A 17738-nucleotide genomic window follows, 5' to 3' on the forward strand; every position below is an offset into this window, starting at 1 on the left:
TGAAGAACTCGTGTGAATCCTGCTGAGAAGTCTTTGCTTCAAAGAACGAGACAAAAAGGGAAAATGCAAACCAAAATCAAAGAAAAGGCTTGGAAATGTGTAGAAACCCAATTTTAATTATTTCTATTAAAACTGTTTAGTCATTTTTAGTTGAATATTTTCAGCTGTAACTTGTAGATAATACATTTTTGTTTAGAAATATCGTATCTGTATTTTTTGCTTCCCTTCTTAATTAATTTTTGTTTGCTTTAGGCCAAACTAAATAAACAAATCAATTTAAATAAAGTGTCAGAATGACCTTAGTCTCGTTTTCATCTTGAATTTAAATGCAGATAAAACGGATGTTTCAGTAAATCTCTACTCATCTGAGACGGCAGCAGAACTTTCTCCTGCTGCTGCTGAACATTTTCTGGATTATTTTGAAGTAAATTTCATCTGTAATGAAATGACGGCAGGTTTTTTTACCCATGTGACTCTCAGCAGGACAAACACAGGCATACTTGTCTTGTGGCTGCAGAACGTGTCGTTTTGCTTGTTGGATGTTTGTGGGTTCCTGAACAGCAGCTTCCAGGTGCTGCTGGTTCTCCTGAAAGTAGAGGTGAAACTCTGACGTCCCCTCATCTGCCCACAAACACGGCCTCCTTCGCTCCTCACCTCACTGATGTCTCCATATCTGCCTCGCCGGTCACACTGGGATAATTGTGTGCCTATAATGGAGAAATTAGTCGGCCCTGAAATGAGCTTGTCTCTGTGCTCTCTGGTCTCGCTCCGCAGCATCAAACCCTGACGAGCTGCAGAGGAGGAGGAGGAGGAGGAAGAGGAGGCGCCGCTGCTGCTGGGCTTCCTCCACAAATCAGCTTCACCGCCTGCCTCTCTCCTCTGCTGCTTCTGCCTCTTATTACAATATCACTTTAATTTTGCACTGCAGGTGTTTTATGAAAACACAAAGTGGAATAAAAAGGGACACGGCTGGTTCTGGTTTGTTGATTTGTTCCTGTGAAGCTCCGTTTCAAACATGCTGGGGGCGGCGCTCTGCAGCTGAGAGGAGACCTCATCTTCTTTGAACCCCGAGTGTCCGAATCCTCGCAGCCCTCGCCGACTATAATCATCTCCATAATTATCAGACTCGTTTTACCGGATAAATTGGCTGTGGAGCAAATATTTAAACTATGAAATTACAGTTGCAGCTCATTTGTATGCGTTTAGCTGACACTGATAAACATCTTTAAAGATTCCCGCCGGTTTGACCAAATTTACTCCACGCTCCAAAGATCTGATCATTTCTTTTTCTGAAGATCCATTCCAGCTGAGAAACTCATTTGTGACATGAAAATAATTGCATTGTGTTATGTCTTTCTCAGTAAACTGTTTTTAAATCAAATGCATGGTTTTCTGCAAAAACCCAACAGATTTGTCATTTAAGTTCCATATTTATCATTTCAAACTTTTAGTTTTTACACAACAGTATGAATGAACATGGCTGGGCGTGGCTGTAAAGCACTTTGACATTAGTGAAGGCAGGAGTATACCGAACAGATGCGTTTGAGTCTGTGGGTCACCCAGTAATTAGAAACCACCAAAGACTGGATTGTTCTGCTTCCACAGCCTGCAGGATGACATTGGAAAGGGAAACGTAGTGTGAATGAGGCTGAACTTACTGGACCGATTTGTTCCCCTTGATGGGCCTTGTGGTCTAAAAAATGCGCCGCTTTTAAAAAGAACTATTTTTATTTAATCAGAGGGTCACAAAGGGAGGGGTTAAGGAGTCTCGTGGGAGGGCTTAAACCAGGGGTGTCAAACTCATTTTGGTTCGGGGGCCACATTCAACCCGTCTGATCTCAAGTGGGCCCGACCAGTAGCGTAAAGGCAAAATAAAGCTTTATTCTTGTTTTTTTACCCAATTGGAAAACATGCCTCAACCAACATGGTAGACTAATCATTTCTTATTATACATTCATTCACAGGCGTCGCAAACCAGCACGGGCTAAACCGGCCCCATTCAATTTTATACAGCCTGAATATTTTAAAACTGACACTGAAGCAATCCTGATAATAAATTCAAGAGGGGCTACAGAAAAAAATGAAACATCTTCCTAAAATGTAAACGTCCAAACGATGACAAAATTACACTAAATTAAACTTGCAAACATTTGTGAGAATCAGAGTTTGGAGTTAACCTCCTATCTCTCCTGAAACTTCACCAGACCGTCAATATCAGGATTCAAATCCTGTGCAGAAACACATTTACTGTCATTCAAGTGTGCAAAACACAATGAAATGTCCATTATTATCATTCATTATTATAAGAATCGTTTCCTGGTTTCTGCCTGAATTTTGTGGCAACACCTGCCTTCTTCCTGACCTTTGATGGAGCGCCATCAGTGACCAAAATTACTTCATGTGACCAGTTCACTCCAACATCGTCCAGCACAGTAACTAGAGAGCTGACTATGTCATCAGTTGTTGTTGTGTCCATCAACTCCAGAAACTCCACTGTGACGGTCTCTTCATCACCTCTAATAAATATGCACAGCTGTACACATCTGTGATGTTGGTGCTTTCATCAATAGTGCCTGAAAATACAATAAATGACTAGATTCCTTCATATGGCTGCCCATGTTTCCTCAGAGATGTTGGATCTGATCGTAATTCTTGACAGACTCGTGTTTAAGGTCGACTGCTTTTTGGGAACAAGACTTCTGCAGCCTTCAGCATTTTTCAATAAGTTCACCATCAGAAAATGGTTTGGATGTTTGCTCCAACTTGTCTGCAATAAGGTAGCTAGCTTTCACTGCTCCATCACTGACGTCACGGCTGCAGTAAATCCAGATGGTTATTTATCGGTCCAGCTAATAGTTGCTAAATCTTCTTTTTTCTTAACTGTAAATGGTGAAACTTTTCTTTGTGGAGAGTCTCATAGTGGTGCTGAATGTTAAATTCTTGGAGAACCTGTTGATGACATACCAAGCATGCAGGTTTGCATTCAGCTCCGTGAACAAATAAAACGTTTTCCATTTTCCTGGAAAGCTCAGGACTTCACTTCAACCTTTTTTTCTTTATGACAACATTTTGATCATTAGGGTGTCATTACTGATCATCCTTCAGTGGTGAGGCTCACAGGGAACCAAACTACTGCCTACCCAGACACAAAGCTGTTAGGTTTCGCTTTTGTCACATGCAGATATTTGCTGTTTCACCTGTTAAGCTTTTCCTTTGCTCCCCCTAGTGGCGGAATTGCACATTTCGGTTATTTCTTTAAAAATCATAACTTGCCACAGGAATGGACTACAAACTTGCTTTCTTTTTTAAACATCCTTTTGATTTTTACTCTTCATGTGTGGGCCGGACAAAACCACCTGGCGGGCCAGATACGGCCCGCAGGCCTTATGTTTGACACCCCTGGGTTAAGGAGTCTAATTTGAGGGGTTAAGGAGTCTCCTGGGAGGGGTTAAGGAGTCAAGTGTCCCCAGAGCGTCAGGTTGCAGTCCTCTGGTGTAAACTGTCAACACAGGGAGCAAACTTTGAATGGTTTAGAGTGGCTGCTGCTGGGATTTGTGTTGGTTAAAATGTCAGTGAATAAATGCAACAGTCTGACAAAGACACTGAAATCTAGTGCATTGTGTTAGTGTGCAGCACTGTTTACTGCGTGTGTATCTCTGAGATTCTGCTGCCTCGTTTTATTATAGCAATAGCATTAAAGTTTTTACTCTTTTTATTTCTCTATTGACATAAAGAACTGATGTGGAGGTTGTTTACATCCTCACATGGCTCCACTTCCCCACACAGACCAGAAGAGTCTGAAAGATTCTACAAAAAGGGAAACGATAACAAAGACTTGGAAAATGGGTTTTAGATCAACTCATCTAAAGCGCCTCCTGCTGCTTGTAATGAGCGTCGCCGCTCGCTGCAGTTTTTGTGCTGCGTGAAAACACTTGATTGCTTTCAGGTGGAGCTTTTGAGGCTTTGAGCCGTGCGTTCAGCTCGACAGCTCGACTCTGCAGCCTGAAACTAAAGGAGGGCTTTAAGGACAGAAGCAGCTGTCTGCTTTGTGCGGCTTCACCAAGCACGGCGACACTCGCAGTGAAAAGAAACTGTGAAAAGCCTTTGGAGCAGGAGAACCTCTCCAGCTTCCTTTTCTCATCCTCACAAAGTCAGGCAGTGAAAGCCCAATCAGAGCTGGGGGGCCACAGAGCGGGCTCAGTGGAGAGGAGCCATCAGAACCATCCGATGGATGGGAGTGAAACAGGCAGCTGTTTGGGCTGCTCGCTGTCTGCTGCTTTACAGGCTCTTCTCCTGCAGTTAGAGAGCCTTCAGCCTCCGAGGAAACAGGCGGAGCCTCTTCTGTGTTTGTTGATGACTTTGGAGGCTTGTTAATGAAGGCAGAAATAAACACCAGCCGTTTTAACACCAAATGCAATTACGGGAGGGGGATTACGGCTGAGGGAGGGGAGGGAGCATCTGTGGGCATCTCAGTGGAGTCTGTCAGTCTTGTTTTTCCATGAAAACTCCACCTCGTCTCTGAGGAGAGACTGGCCTGCGTGGTTCTGAGCTTCAGCCCAGAGGAGATGAGCAGGAGCATCATCATCAGCAGAGACAAGAGTGGACTAGAACTGATCAAAAACTAAAGGGAATTCCTCTGTTCAGGTTTATTTATGTCCACTAGCCGCTGAGTTCCTCCACAGAAGACCAGAGGATGAAGACTTCAACATACTGCACCAAATTCTGCCTGTCCATCATCTTTGAATCATTCTGAAAAGGTCATGTGACCACTGTGTCAGCTGTTCTCCTTAATACCACACTAAACACTCGTGAACCATCCTATTTTCTAAAGAAATCCAGCTCCTGTTGGGTTTGCAGCCCCGTCAGGGCTAATGTTTGAATGCATGAAAACTGCTACGTCTGAGGCCTTGTAAAGATGTTTCTGCTGCGTTCTGCCCCTGAATGCTTCACCGGTGCATCAGCCATGGCTGCACTAATGAATGAAACACTCACACAGTAAACCACACAGCTTCTCTGAACAGCCTGCAACAATGGCCGCTCTCCCAATCCCGTTCTGTACTGATTTAATCAAACTCGGCTCGGCCTTTAGTCTTTTGTCCTCTGATTGTATTTTCCTGCGTGGCGTGAGCGACGGCGGGAAAAAGCTGTCAGATAAACAGACGGGATGAAATCCTCCATTGTTGAAGATGAAACGTGTGATGTGCCCCGCGGGGTCGCATTGTGGGCTCTTCCACCTTTAATCAGCTATAATTGTTGATGACAGCAGTGAGGGGATGGAGGTAAATGGGAAATTACAGACGTCCTTCATTGAAGAAACTGTTTTTATTTTCAGGAAATCTGCAGCAGGAACAAACCTCTGAGCGTTTTCCTCGTCAGATGCAGAACCTAAACGATTGATCTCCTCTAACTAACTAACTTCATCAGTTTCAGTTAAAGTGGATCTCTGTGGTTTTGTCCAAAGTTGGTATTTTAGCAAACATTGCACTTAACTGCACCTGAACTACTCACTGATGCAGCACAGCTGATCTTGATGAAGGACCTGCACTGAGGATAACAAACTGAACAGACATGGCGGTGGAGGAGTGATGGTGTGGGCTCAAAGATGTCTGAAAGGTTTCAGGACAATCCTATGTAAAAATTGATGAGCATTTCTAAACCAGATCATTTCAGAAAACCTAAATGAAGCTCAGTCTAAACCCCCCCCCCCATGCCGTGTCATGAGGTGACAGCGGTTCATCCAGGACTTCATTAAAGTCCGGCTGGTGCGTAAAACGGTGTCTGTCCCTGGATTGGACCAGACGGCTGCAGGGGTTCACTTTCTGCCAGAGTGCAGCTCATCCCTTCATTTAAAGCCAGTTTGCTCTGTAATTACTGGCCGGTTCTGAGCGCGCTCAGATCGCGCCGGCTGTGTTATTGTGGCTTTAAAAAACAAAACGCACGGCGAACTGGCTGCAAGATTTCTGAAATGACCGCCGCATCAATAATGCAGCAGGAGCTGCCCGCGCACTTTTTCACAACTGGACTAATAAACCTCCACCCACCCAGGGGCCCCCACCCGCGCCCCCCTCCTCATTACAGAGGCTGTGGATGCTGTGGGGCTGATAAATGCAGGACGGACACAGAAGGATGGGAGTGGAGCTGCAGGAGCCTTGTTTCATTTTAATTCATTTTCCTCCACAGAACTCCATCCTGTAATATACCCCCCCCCCCCTGAAATAAACAAAAAGAAAAAGATGCTGCTCTGACTTTAGTTTAAATTCCCTCTGAACCTTTTCAAAACCCATAACAGTATTGAAAGTCATTCTGCTGAGTCAGCATTAGACCTTCAGCCGTCTCCACTGGACATCTTCAGATCAACTGAAGTTCAGCTCTGAGCAGACTGAGTTAGGATGAACCCCGCTATAGAGGGGCGGCAGGACCCCTCTCCAACAGTGGGGGTATCATCAGGAACCCCTGATGATCCAGAGTTCTGGGTTTTTGTGCTCTCAGATTCTGGTTCTGACTGGTTCAGCCGGTGGAGCTGGACCTCCTCTCTGGAACCTGCTGAGACTCCTCAGCCTGGATGGAATCAGATAGTGAGCACAGTCAGGATGGATGTTTTGAGATGAGCTTGGAGCCTTTAAAACAGTGACATGACTGAACAGATGTGTAGGATGCGTGTTTGACGCTCCAGCAAAAGCAATGAAACTGTCTTTATGCTTTAGCCGCAAACGTGAAGTTCCAGCATCCAAACCCACAGCAGCTGCTTGAACTTAGTTGTTCAGAGCAGAGTTGGAGACGCTCTCGTCTCCTGAAGCTGGTCTTCACAGACTCGTCACGCCGCGCAGGTTTTTCTGTGCACGAAGCTCCAGCAGCGCCGCGTACGCAGGCAGGGTCCAGGTTTAATGACTTGACTCGCTCTGAGCCTCGCCGTGAGGACTCAGTCCTTCATAATGAGGCCAGCAGCAGTTAATCTTCACAGGAAAAGGTTTATCGGTGAGGAGGGCAGCAATTCCAATTCTCTGCCGGCGGAAGAATAAAACGGCAAACAAATCAGGGCCAAGCTGACATTAGCCGGGCGCTAGCAGGACGCCCACTTCCCATGAAGGCCAATTATTGTCGCTGCAGTCGAGACTGAGGCTTCCCGGCTTCCAGTTGGTGTTTTTATGTGAGGTTGAAAGAGGTGAGAGGAAGCAACTGGCTTTTACCTTTACAAAGGGACGGAGCAGACATGTCTGGCAGACCTGACATGTTTTTTTCCTTCCTGTCCTCACAGCAGCCGTATAATGAGCCTATCTGGTCTTAGGAGAGCATTAGCAGTCCGCCAGCTCTCTCTGCTATCTGTGACACTCAGGAAGGGGAGAGACGCTTCCTCTTTGAAGGAGATATCAGAATCATTTCATATTTCCTGCTCGTCTTCTGCCCGAGACGAGGAGGATAGGAGCAGCACACCTCTTTACCTCTGTAGCGCCGCCCATAGGTGAATGTGGGGACTGTATCCGGGGAACGTCGGTTTTTACGACGCCAGTCTTGGAGAAAATCCTCTTTGCGAAGGCGCCATAATTACCGCTCCACTCATCCACGGTGGTGTTTTTTTTAAACGGTGGACGTTAAAATGACATCACAGCATCATGGAGTCCATAACATCTTCCACTGGATACTTTTTTGTTTGGAACGTGTTCCTGACATGGAAGCCAATCCCAGGCCCAAGATGGCTACTCGCTCTTCTCGCCGCATTAGTCAGTCAGTTTTTCTTTAGCAAATGTTTGAATCGGCTCAAAGAAAAACGGGGAGAGAATCTTTTGGCTTCTGAGACTCTTTTTCTGATCCTGCAGAGTCAAAGTGTTCCAGGTGGGTTTTAATGATGATGAAGCTGTTGTCAGCTAAAATCAGAAACCTGTGTCATCTTTTTGGACATGGTTTCTGCAGAACGGCAGGATTTCACTAAAGATTGACCTGAGTTGTGGGTGGGGCTGTTGGTGCGGAACAATCCCGCCCCCTCTTCCCCTCCCTGTTGCTGACGGAGAGCTCGGGGCAGGGAGCTTGTGGTCCGCCCAGCGTCTTTTACACATCTAGATCATTTTGAAACTGCATTTTTTTCATCTGCTCCTGATTCTCAGCGATTTCAATAAAGAAAAATACTCAGAAATGCAATTTAATCTTAATTTTCTTTATACATGTCCTCCATTATCAGAAAAATGCCACAGGAACATGTTGAAAACACCAACAACATGATGATGGAGGCCTATAGGAGGGCTTTTGTAGTCGATGTTTATGCAAATCAGTTAAAAACCTCCTTAAATCTTGATGTCATAGTAAGCCGTTCAGCAGAAACTGTTAAATACCTCTGACGGTCCAGAACCACCTTGTGCTGAAGATCTGCTCTCCCTGGTTGGATCAACATCCTGATCGTGTCTGAGCTTCATCAAGGCAGACTTCACCGTTTCTTCCTGCAGCGCTCCAAACCTCTGGCACAAACTTGTCCTCAGGTTTGTCTTCAGCAGCAGGTCTTTCTTTCACTTCTGCTTTGAAAGGTGTGCCTCAAAGAGGGAGGGGGTCTGCAGGTGCTGTAATCTATAATGGAACAGCCCTTATCATTATTGCTGAATAATGCACGGCGGCCACCAGCATCAAGTGTTAATAACTTATTGAACAGAGCAGCTTCCTGTGACCTGCCTCTGGGCCCAAACCGGGGCAGAAAGCAGAGCACATGTGAGCGTGCACGTATGTGTTTGTGCACGTTATTGACTAAAGGTCCCCCCCCTTGTATCAAAGCCTGGACCTGAGGAGGCTTCCGCTGCAGCACAGCAGAGTGGACCCGCTTTGAGGTTTGTCCACCTTTACAGGGGGACGTCCTGAACCTGGACATCATGTTCAGGAGACACACCAACCCTCCAGCAGCAGAGCCACAGCCCCCCACCTGCTGACACACACCCCCAGGAGGGGGGGTCCAAATCTAACAAACACTTGCATTTCCCCCTGTTTGCTCTAAACATCCCAAATAAAAATCAATTTGGTGGGCAGCTTCTAAATGAAAAGCTTTGGAGACGGTTGCTGGGCAACTGGTACCCGGTTGCCAACTTTGGCATTAAGGCCAATTACGGTGGCGAAGATGAGCCGTTGTCATCACTGCTTTTCCGGCTGCTGAAGATCTTTTTCCCGGCGGTAGAAAAGGCGGAGCAGACGCCGGTCCTGACATCAAACAAGGAGAAGTTGAGGAGAAAACTCGCTCCTTTTTTAGTAGAAGTGCAGCTGTGTCGGTTGTCTCCCTCTTTGTCACGTCTGTCAGAGGCCGGGTGGAAACGCCGTGCACGCTCCGCCACAGCAGCACCATCCAGAAGTTTTTGGGGGGGGGGGACACAGCAAACAGTCCCCGAGTTGATGCATTTTTCCCCTCAATTAGATTTGAGCAGACATGTTCTGCAGCCGCACCTCGCTGCTGGGGCGACACTGATGAAAACTAATGCTCTGATTCTGCACACATATTGCCACCTGACTATTAGATTTTGCCCTCTCTCTTGTATGGGGGGCAATGTGCTTGTTGGTTAACTGAATTAGCTTTCATCTGTTATTGCTTTACGTTCTCACCCAGAGGACAGTTTCAGTAATGAGGAGGAGGAGGAGGTGTGTTGGCGTGGCACCCGCCCACAGGGCGGAGAGTCTGCACTGTGGAAGCAGTCAGGTTTCTGCAGACGGAGGACTCGCCTGATCACTGACGGTCCGTTTTTGCCTCACACCGGTTCGACTGAAGTCTGGCGGGTCGGCCGCTGCAGCACAGCCAGGATGAGCTTCCGGAATGGTGGGTTTGTGAGGGATCGCCCGAAGGAAACCATCAGAGGAAACGTTGTCAATGAAAAGAAAATGAAGCTTTTTTGCTGCCTTTTCATTTTACATCCAAACCAAAGCTTCCTGAGGCCGTTGGGTGGGATTTTAGGGACCTGGACACCCCCACACTGATTCCCTGACACCACTTAAAGACAAAACATTTGGGTTTTTGTGGTAGTTATCTCCTCATGTTTCATTCTGAACTCTAAACCTCAATGAGAAATAAAGGCATTCTGATGTTTCTGTTCCATCCAGTGAAAGCACCATTCAGCTTGTTTAGAAGAGTTTCTGAGATTTCCTTCTATGGGACTTTATTAGTCTTTTACTACAGATAAAAACACACAGAATGACAAAATCCAGACCCTGCAGGGAAAGTTACCAACATTTAAGGTTTAAAAGTATCGAGGTGGTTTAAAACTGGAACTCCGTCAGGATGCAGCAGCATTATTGTGCATCCAGAACAGAACCTACAGCTCGGTTCTGTGTGTGCTGTGTTCCAATCAGCTACAACTGAGTTTAATGCAGACTGTAGCTTCACGTAGTTACTGCTAAAACGGTACCTGTGGATTTTATTTACTTTTTGGTGATTGGACCTTCACTGTGACTCATGCAGGGGCGGCCATAGGTGCAGCGGTGAACTGAAGATTACAGGTTGGATTCCAGCCCATGTGTTGGAGTGTCTTTGGGCACTGAACCCCACCCTGCCTCTGGTGGAAGGCAGAGTTGCCATCAGAGTGTGAATGTGACTGTAAAGCACCTTGAGCCTTCCAGGAAGGTAGAAAAGTGCTATGCAAGTATTTGCCATTTACCACACGAGTGGTATAACCTGAAAGCACATGTTTCTGAAAGTGAAGGACGCCCATGAAGATTCATTGTAAATCAGGAAAAATGCTGTTTGAGAAGGCTAGTAGTTGTTGCATACAAATTATGATCAGTGGACTAGAGGATTTCAGGGAAAGGAGGTGGTTTAGCAGTAATGTCACTCTAGCCTCCTCAGCACTAAAGTCAAACATTATAACTTCCGTGGATCATGTCTCTGGCTCGTCTGGAGCCCCCAGCCGTCCCCCAACTCCATCTGGATGAGACTCGTATGCTGGACTTCAAACATGTAGTTGTAGGGTTTGATAAGAGAAGTCTCTCTAAGAGTTCTGGTACATCGCTGTCCGTCCTGGGGGAGGATCCCTCCTTCATGTGGACACCCCCTAAGGTTTCTTCTGTTTTCCAGAATCGTTTTTATTTTTATTTTATTTTTTCCTTTCCAAGAAGGAGGGTCTAAGGTCAGAGATGTAGAGAGAAGTAGGGGGTCTGGGGCGCCGTACGGAGGACCACCTGCTGCTGGAGCTTTGGTCCTTGCAGCCTGCAGAAAGTTGAACCTGTTCCTGACGCATGCTGGACTCTGACACTAGAGGAGTAGGAACTGAGGAGCTGAAATGAATGGGCGGCCTTTTTCCTGTGGAACAATCCTTTGTTTGTTCTGTCTGCTTACTGTCTTTGTGCTGCCTTTGCTCAATCATTCCTCCTTAAGCGGCTGGAGGCCACATTTCCCTGAGGGAGTCCTCCCAAAGAATCAATAGTCTGAAAGGGTTTTGATGTTCGTCTGTTCTCAGACGCTTTACTCCGTTGTGAGGGCTGCTGACGGATAAACAGGTTTAATAACAACCAAACTTTCAGCAGATAAAGTTCTTCACAGAAGTGCAGATGTTCATCATTACTGCAGGATCCTTTCAGAATCAGTCGTGAAGTGAAACCTGCTGCTCAGAGGAAATGAGCTGGTGATATTTCTCAGCTACAGCTGCAGAGGAGATGAAAGACTCTGACCTGTTAGTGAGGAAAAACTCCCTCTGCGTTTGTCTCCATATTTGTGAGATGTTGTTTTTTCTTTCCAAGGTCTCTGCTCTCTGCGCCGGGCCCAAAGAGAGGAAAATAATTACCGCGGTCAAAGCTCGGGTCACGCTGCGGCTAAACGCTGCCACCATTTAAAGCTAATGTTTGCTGAGCCTCCACCTCATTACATGGAACTAGTCTGAGCCTCTGCTTCCATATTTACATTTCTGTACATTGATCCGCTATTTGCTGTCTCCATCTTTGTTCTGCATTATTTAGCACTAAAATCAATGTTTCTAAGGAAGCAGTGAAATCTGAATGTGAGGAGAGGGTTCTCTGCTGCAGGCAGAAGTCAAATTTAATAATTCACCCATAGCTGCAGGAGCAAAACTAAGAAAATAAAAGTTCATGTCTCCATTCCAGAGTTTGAGCTGCAGATCCAGCACGACACATCGCTGCAGATGAAATATTGAGGAGCAGACTGTTTCGTGTCGGAGTTCTGAAGCTGGAACACAGCTGGGGAAACGCTGAGAAAAATCCACAATGAGGTGTAGAAAGCTTCCTCAAAGCTAACTGGAGCTAACCATGACTCAGCACTCCAACCCAAATTCCATAATGATGACAACATGCTGGGAAAGTAAAGTTCAGAAACGAACCCATCTGCAATCCCAAACCTAAGTTTTTAAAACGGTATCGCCTCAAACACGCACCGTTAAGCACGGTGGTGGGGGAAGAATGGTTGGGGGGTTTTATGGGCAACCTTTCAAAATGTTTACAGAACCCACATCTGCTTGTATCTGCTGTCCTGGATGGAGAACTGGACTGAGCGAGTGTGATGTCATCCACAGGATATGGTTGATTCCAGCTCCAACCAAATACTCAATTCAGTCCACATTTTGTGCGATACGAACGCCGGCCTGTTGGAGCCTGATGTCCTCAGTAAACAGGGATCGTCCGAATCATTCTGAGTCATTGTTTCTATGGCAACCACTCCCAACACTCAGGACTGAGCTTGTTGAAAGACCACAGCCAGCGGGTCCTTCCTGTTTGGAACACCATGCAGGGGGAGGGGTCTCTCAGACACTTGGAAGACCCAGGACTCTGTGTCTCTCCTGATCTGGGAACGCCTCTGGATTCTCCTACTGCAAGGAGAGGAATGTCTGGACATTTTCACTTTGACTGCTGCCCCAGATAATATGGGGGATGAAGGATGGATGATGGATGAAGCCTAAAGCTCTGTAGGAACAGCAGAAAGGAGCTCGTTGACCACGATGTTTGGTCTAAAAACCTGGTATCTTCTGATCTGGACCGGCCTCTCAGACTAAAATGTTCCAAGAAAACATCTATTTAAACTGTTATTAGAGTCAGAAAAGAAGCACCTGAAGCTTTGAGGCTTCAATCCAAGACAGAACAGCCATGAAGGATGAGGACAAATGAACAAGCAGAGAGCTCTCAAGGAGCACAGACGGTTGAATCTGCATCAATGTCACCATCTGCTGTTTTGGAAGACTATCAATGAATGAGTCTGTAAAGTTATGACTGGTTTCAGCTCCAGACTAATGCTGTAACAATCATGAGCTAAAACAGGGTTTTTGTGTATTTTTTCCCCTTGATGTTCCGGTTGGTGGTTTGATGAAGTTGAGGGGTGGAGCTTATGCAGGCGTCCAATGGCAGAAGGTTTCAGAGGCTCTGTCGTCATGGACTTGACTTTTATTTAGGATCTTTTCTCTACAAAGTGCAGTTGATTGTATTTTTGAAGGTTGGATCTGAAGCCACATCAGCAGCACATGGGGGGGGTCGGTGAAATGTCAGCCGGGTTGGTCAAAGCTTTTAATTGGCCTCCTGAACAAAACAACAAACAGAGTCGCACAAAAGCACAACAGAGACAAATGAGCAGCTAAAGGACAACTTTGACTGGACAGGCTCATCATTTATTCTGTAGGAGAACTCAGTGAAAGCTGTGAAGAGACGGCGAATAGATAATGAGACGACTACAGCTTGATCTTGAGAATAATTTGCTTCTTTTGCTGCATGGCCTCAAGTGGGAAAGCGTTAATCAAAGGTTAGAATGAAATAAACTTTGTTCAAAGATCCCGTTTCGTCAAACATTTAAAGCTTGGAGGGTGATATCGGCAGAGGGAGAAAAAAATCCAATTATTTTCCTCTTTTATCACTTCACTTGTTACAAATACGACACGCTTCCTGAGAGGCAACACAGTTTAGGTTTTATAATTGCTGTTTTACCACCTGCCAGTTCAGCTAACAGTCACTCCGTCCTCCTCTCCAGCCACAGATAATCAGCTGCAGTTAAAGCGGGAATAAAACCATCATTATATGTTCAGCAAACCCAAATGAAACTAATATTCAATATGGTTTTCCTAAAATCTGGAAGGAGCCCCACGTGTGGGTTTAGTCAAGTAAACGTGACGCCTCAGAAACAAACAAGGTGAAAAGATTTGATATTTGTTCTCCACATTTGAAAACCTTTCAGACAGTATCTCCAACGTTTGTTTTTCTTTCTGACAGAATGAAAGACACTTTAAGGCTCTAGTATTACAGTCTCAGAGGTCAAATAAAAAGCTACTGTGGGACACAAACTGCTCTTAGACTGAGAGTCAAAGTATCATCGGCACGAAGGAACAATCCATGTAAATCCTGTTTTTGTGTCAAGAAAAGAGGAGAAAAAAGAAAACCTTTATTTTTTTTCTGGCTCTTTTACTAAAATAATTCAAACACTTTTCCATCTTCTCAAAACAATAACATACAAAAGTCAGCAAACACCAACAAATGTGGATTCTTTAGTATAAACACAGAACGATAAGAAATATTGACCTAATGGACAATATTTCTTATCGTTCTCATGTTTTTGAATATTACATTTATAAAATGTTTTTTGATTTAGCTTCTTTGGTTTATGATTATCATCCGTAATCTTATATGTTGAATTGGAAAACATCTTTATTTTAATTTCTAAATTGTAATGATAGTTTAATTAAAAAAAGGGTCCTTTTAAATTATAATCATCGTCGTTGTTCTCATGTGTTTTGTAAATTATAAGGTAAACATTAATGATTCGGTTTATACATTATTTTAAAATGCTTTGTTTTGCTAAATCAGTTCATTTTAATATTTTTTGTTTAAAATAACGGAGTATATGGGTCTCCAATGTTATTTCATGTGATCATTTTTATAAATGTAAAATGAAAATCAGTGTTATAGACTTTTTTTGGCATTTCCCTAAATATTAATGCAGCTGCTCAGGGAAGAAATAGAGGATTATATAATGTTTCAAAGGTATCTAATGACAGTTTAACATTATACAGCAGTATTTCTGATCTTTTTGTTTTAATAGCCAATATGAGATTTCAATGAAAGGTCAATATTAATGTTACTCCTTTGATACAAATGCCATCAATTTATATCTCTATTGTTAAATATCAAAAAATATAATTTTTTACAGTTTGACAGTTTTACATCCGTTTGTTTTACATTATCACCCGTACAGAAAAAAAACAGTGTCGTCTGCAGAAATAGGTACATTTTATTCATCTAGAAACGCTTCAAGTCGAGGCTGAACAGCTTTGGACCAAAGACTGACCCCTGAGGCACTCCTGAGGTGCATCCATCCCGTTAAAATAAAGTTTATGAAACGTCTTCCATTCAATTTGGCCGTCTGTGTTTCTATTTTACCTGCGATAATTCCAGCTTTTGTTTCCATGGAAACCTTTACCCCAGGGGCGTCAAACTTCTGGCCCGCGGGCCGCATGCTTCCTGCCAGGTGGTTTAGTCCGGCCCACACATGAAGAGTAAAAATCATAAGGATGTTCAAAAAAGAAAGCAAGTTTCTAGTCCATTCCTGTGGCGAGTTATGATTTTTTAAAGAAATAACCGAAATGCGCAATTCCGCCACTAGGGGGAGCAAAGGAAAAGCTAAACAGGTGAAACAACATAACTCTGCATGTGCCAAAAATGAAACCTATGTGAATGAATGTGTAATAAGAAATGATTAGTCTACCATGTTGGTTGAGGCATGTTTTTCAATTGGGTAAAAAAACAAGAATAAAGCTTTATTTTGCCTTTACGCTACTGGTCCGGCCCACTTGAGATCAGACGGGTTGAATGTGGCCCCTGAACCAAAATGAGTTTGACACCCCTGGTTTACCCGCTGGCGCCGTGGCATTGGGTTTGCTAACTCCTCCCCCCATCCGTTTTATCCGTGATGCTCCCTGTGCGGAGGTGTCTGTAGCTCTTCACCTCCTCGTTCGTGGATCCCATCAGAACCATCTTCATCCTGAAGCTGCTGTCTTCCTCTCAAACATCAGCTGAGAGGCCTGCAGCTGAACCAGCGCGCTTGGATGAAGGTGAAAACCCCACCTGGTCTGTTTTACCGTGAAACATCTAGAAAAAACAAATGATCAGAACAAACCAACCGTCTTTCCTCTCCACGCCGCCGCCGCCCCGCAGCCATGAACACAGGAAAATATGAAATGAGAAAACATCAACAAAACAGGAGGAAATTTCACTGCCAGCGTGAAAATGAGAAATGACATAATAAAGCGAATCTATTAAAAACCCATCTGACCGTTAATAAAAGCAATGATTTGATGAGAAAGTCCTGTCGCTGCGCCCAAGGCGCTGCTGCAGGAGGAGGAGCTTCCTCTGCTTTTATTTTAGCCCTGACAGTGCAGATAAGGCAAAATGAGAAGTGTGTGTTGGGGGGGGGGGGGCAATAACATAAAAAACAATTGCTGCCTCTGTCGTCTCAGACTTGATGAGATTTGGAAGCTGTTGCTGCGCCGAGGCTCAGGTAATATTTGTTGTTGAAGGTGATGGCGGGATTGGATAAAACGCACATCTCACAGCGGCCGCCGACTTTCTCATCTGCCACACAACATCAGACTCGCCTCTCGTCAGCACGCCGCCGCCTTTGCTGCATATTGAGCTGCACATTTCCATGGAAGGTGTGAAGGCAGACGGATATGAACGTCGGTGAAGCCGAACCCACTCTGGATCACTGCAGTCCCCTCAAAACTCTTCCAGCAGGATTCCCAGGAAAAACATTCTCAAAATGTCGTCTCCAACCTTTGTAGGCCGTTTAATGTCAGACAATATTTCATTAAAACTTTTATTTTCTAAATCTAAACATGAGTCCACCGTCAGAACAGCTGTTTTAGCAGCAGCACGGTCACATTAAGACAGCTGGTTGCTGAATATCCTGCTATGAAAGGAGGGTCTAAGGCAGAGATGCCCAGTTTAGTCTGTTTATTAAAGTTTAGTGTTCTCTATGCATTTATGATCCTCTTGATTGTATGTTTACTGTATAATTTCTGGTAAAAGCCCATTGAGACGACTGTTGAGATATACAAATTAAATTGAATTGATTATTATTATGGTCTGTGGGAACAACTGTCACAATAAATCCAAATTTGGAGTAAAAGATATGGAGTCCTATACTGTTCATAATTAAATAAATAAATATTTAATTCAATAAATAAATATGACCTCCTGCAAATACACAACCAACCAATAAATCTCTCATAAATATATTAAAAGATCATGAATTTGTGAAAAACCTGCACACTGATTTTAAATTAGCCATTATATCATTCAATATATTTCATTTTGCTTTAAAAACCTGTTCATTATTTTAAAACAGCATTTTAAAATATTCATTTTAATCATGTGGAATATTATAATTCTACGTCTTTATTCAGAAGCTTGGATTTCAAAATCAATATTTTCCAAAGTAACTTTGTTTTTATTACATGTTGCTGTTTTTCACAATGACTTATTTATTTAATTAAGAACATTTCAGCAGACTGAGTCTGTCAATCAAACTAGACAAGGCGGAGACACTTTTGTGATTGGCTACTCGTTTACTCAGACATGAGCAGCTGCACCCTGACTACATCGATCGAAGATGCTTCAGCAAACCTGACGGCACAATGCCCACCCCTCAACACTAGGGGGAGTCTGCACCTCAACACATCCACAGCGTTACCAGAAATTGGGCAGTTTTGGTTCTAAATTTGCGGATAAAAGTGGCTTTGGGCGAGTGTGCATAATTCTGGTGATTCTGTGGTCGGTTCGGCGGTTTTCATCTTCTCATG

General features: G+C 44.3%; 1 long non-coding RNA gene across 1 annotated transcript in view; it reads left to right on the forward strand.

Annotated features, from left to right (window-relative positions):
- The window catches only part of LOC110015806, a 29887-nt gene extending 12969 nt beyond the window's left edge, over window positions 1–16918 (forward strand). Inside the window, exon 3 of the long non-coding RNA XR_002291081.2 lies at window positions 16455–16918. This is a non-coding gene — a long non-coding RNA (uncharacterized LOC110015806). The remainder of the gene's footprint in view (window positions 1–16454) is intronic.
- The last annotated feature ends 820 nt before the right edge of the window (window positions 16919–17738 follow it).

This window comes from Oryzias latipes, chromosome 10 (genome assembly GCF_002234675.1).
Source record: "Oryzias latipes chromosome 10, ASM223467v1".
Lineage (NCBI taxonomy): Eukaryota > Metazoa > Chordata > Actinopteri > Beloniformes > Adrianichthyidae > Oryzias > Oryzias latipes.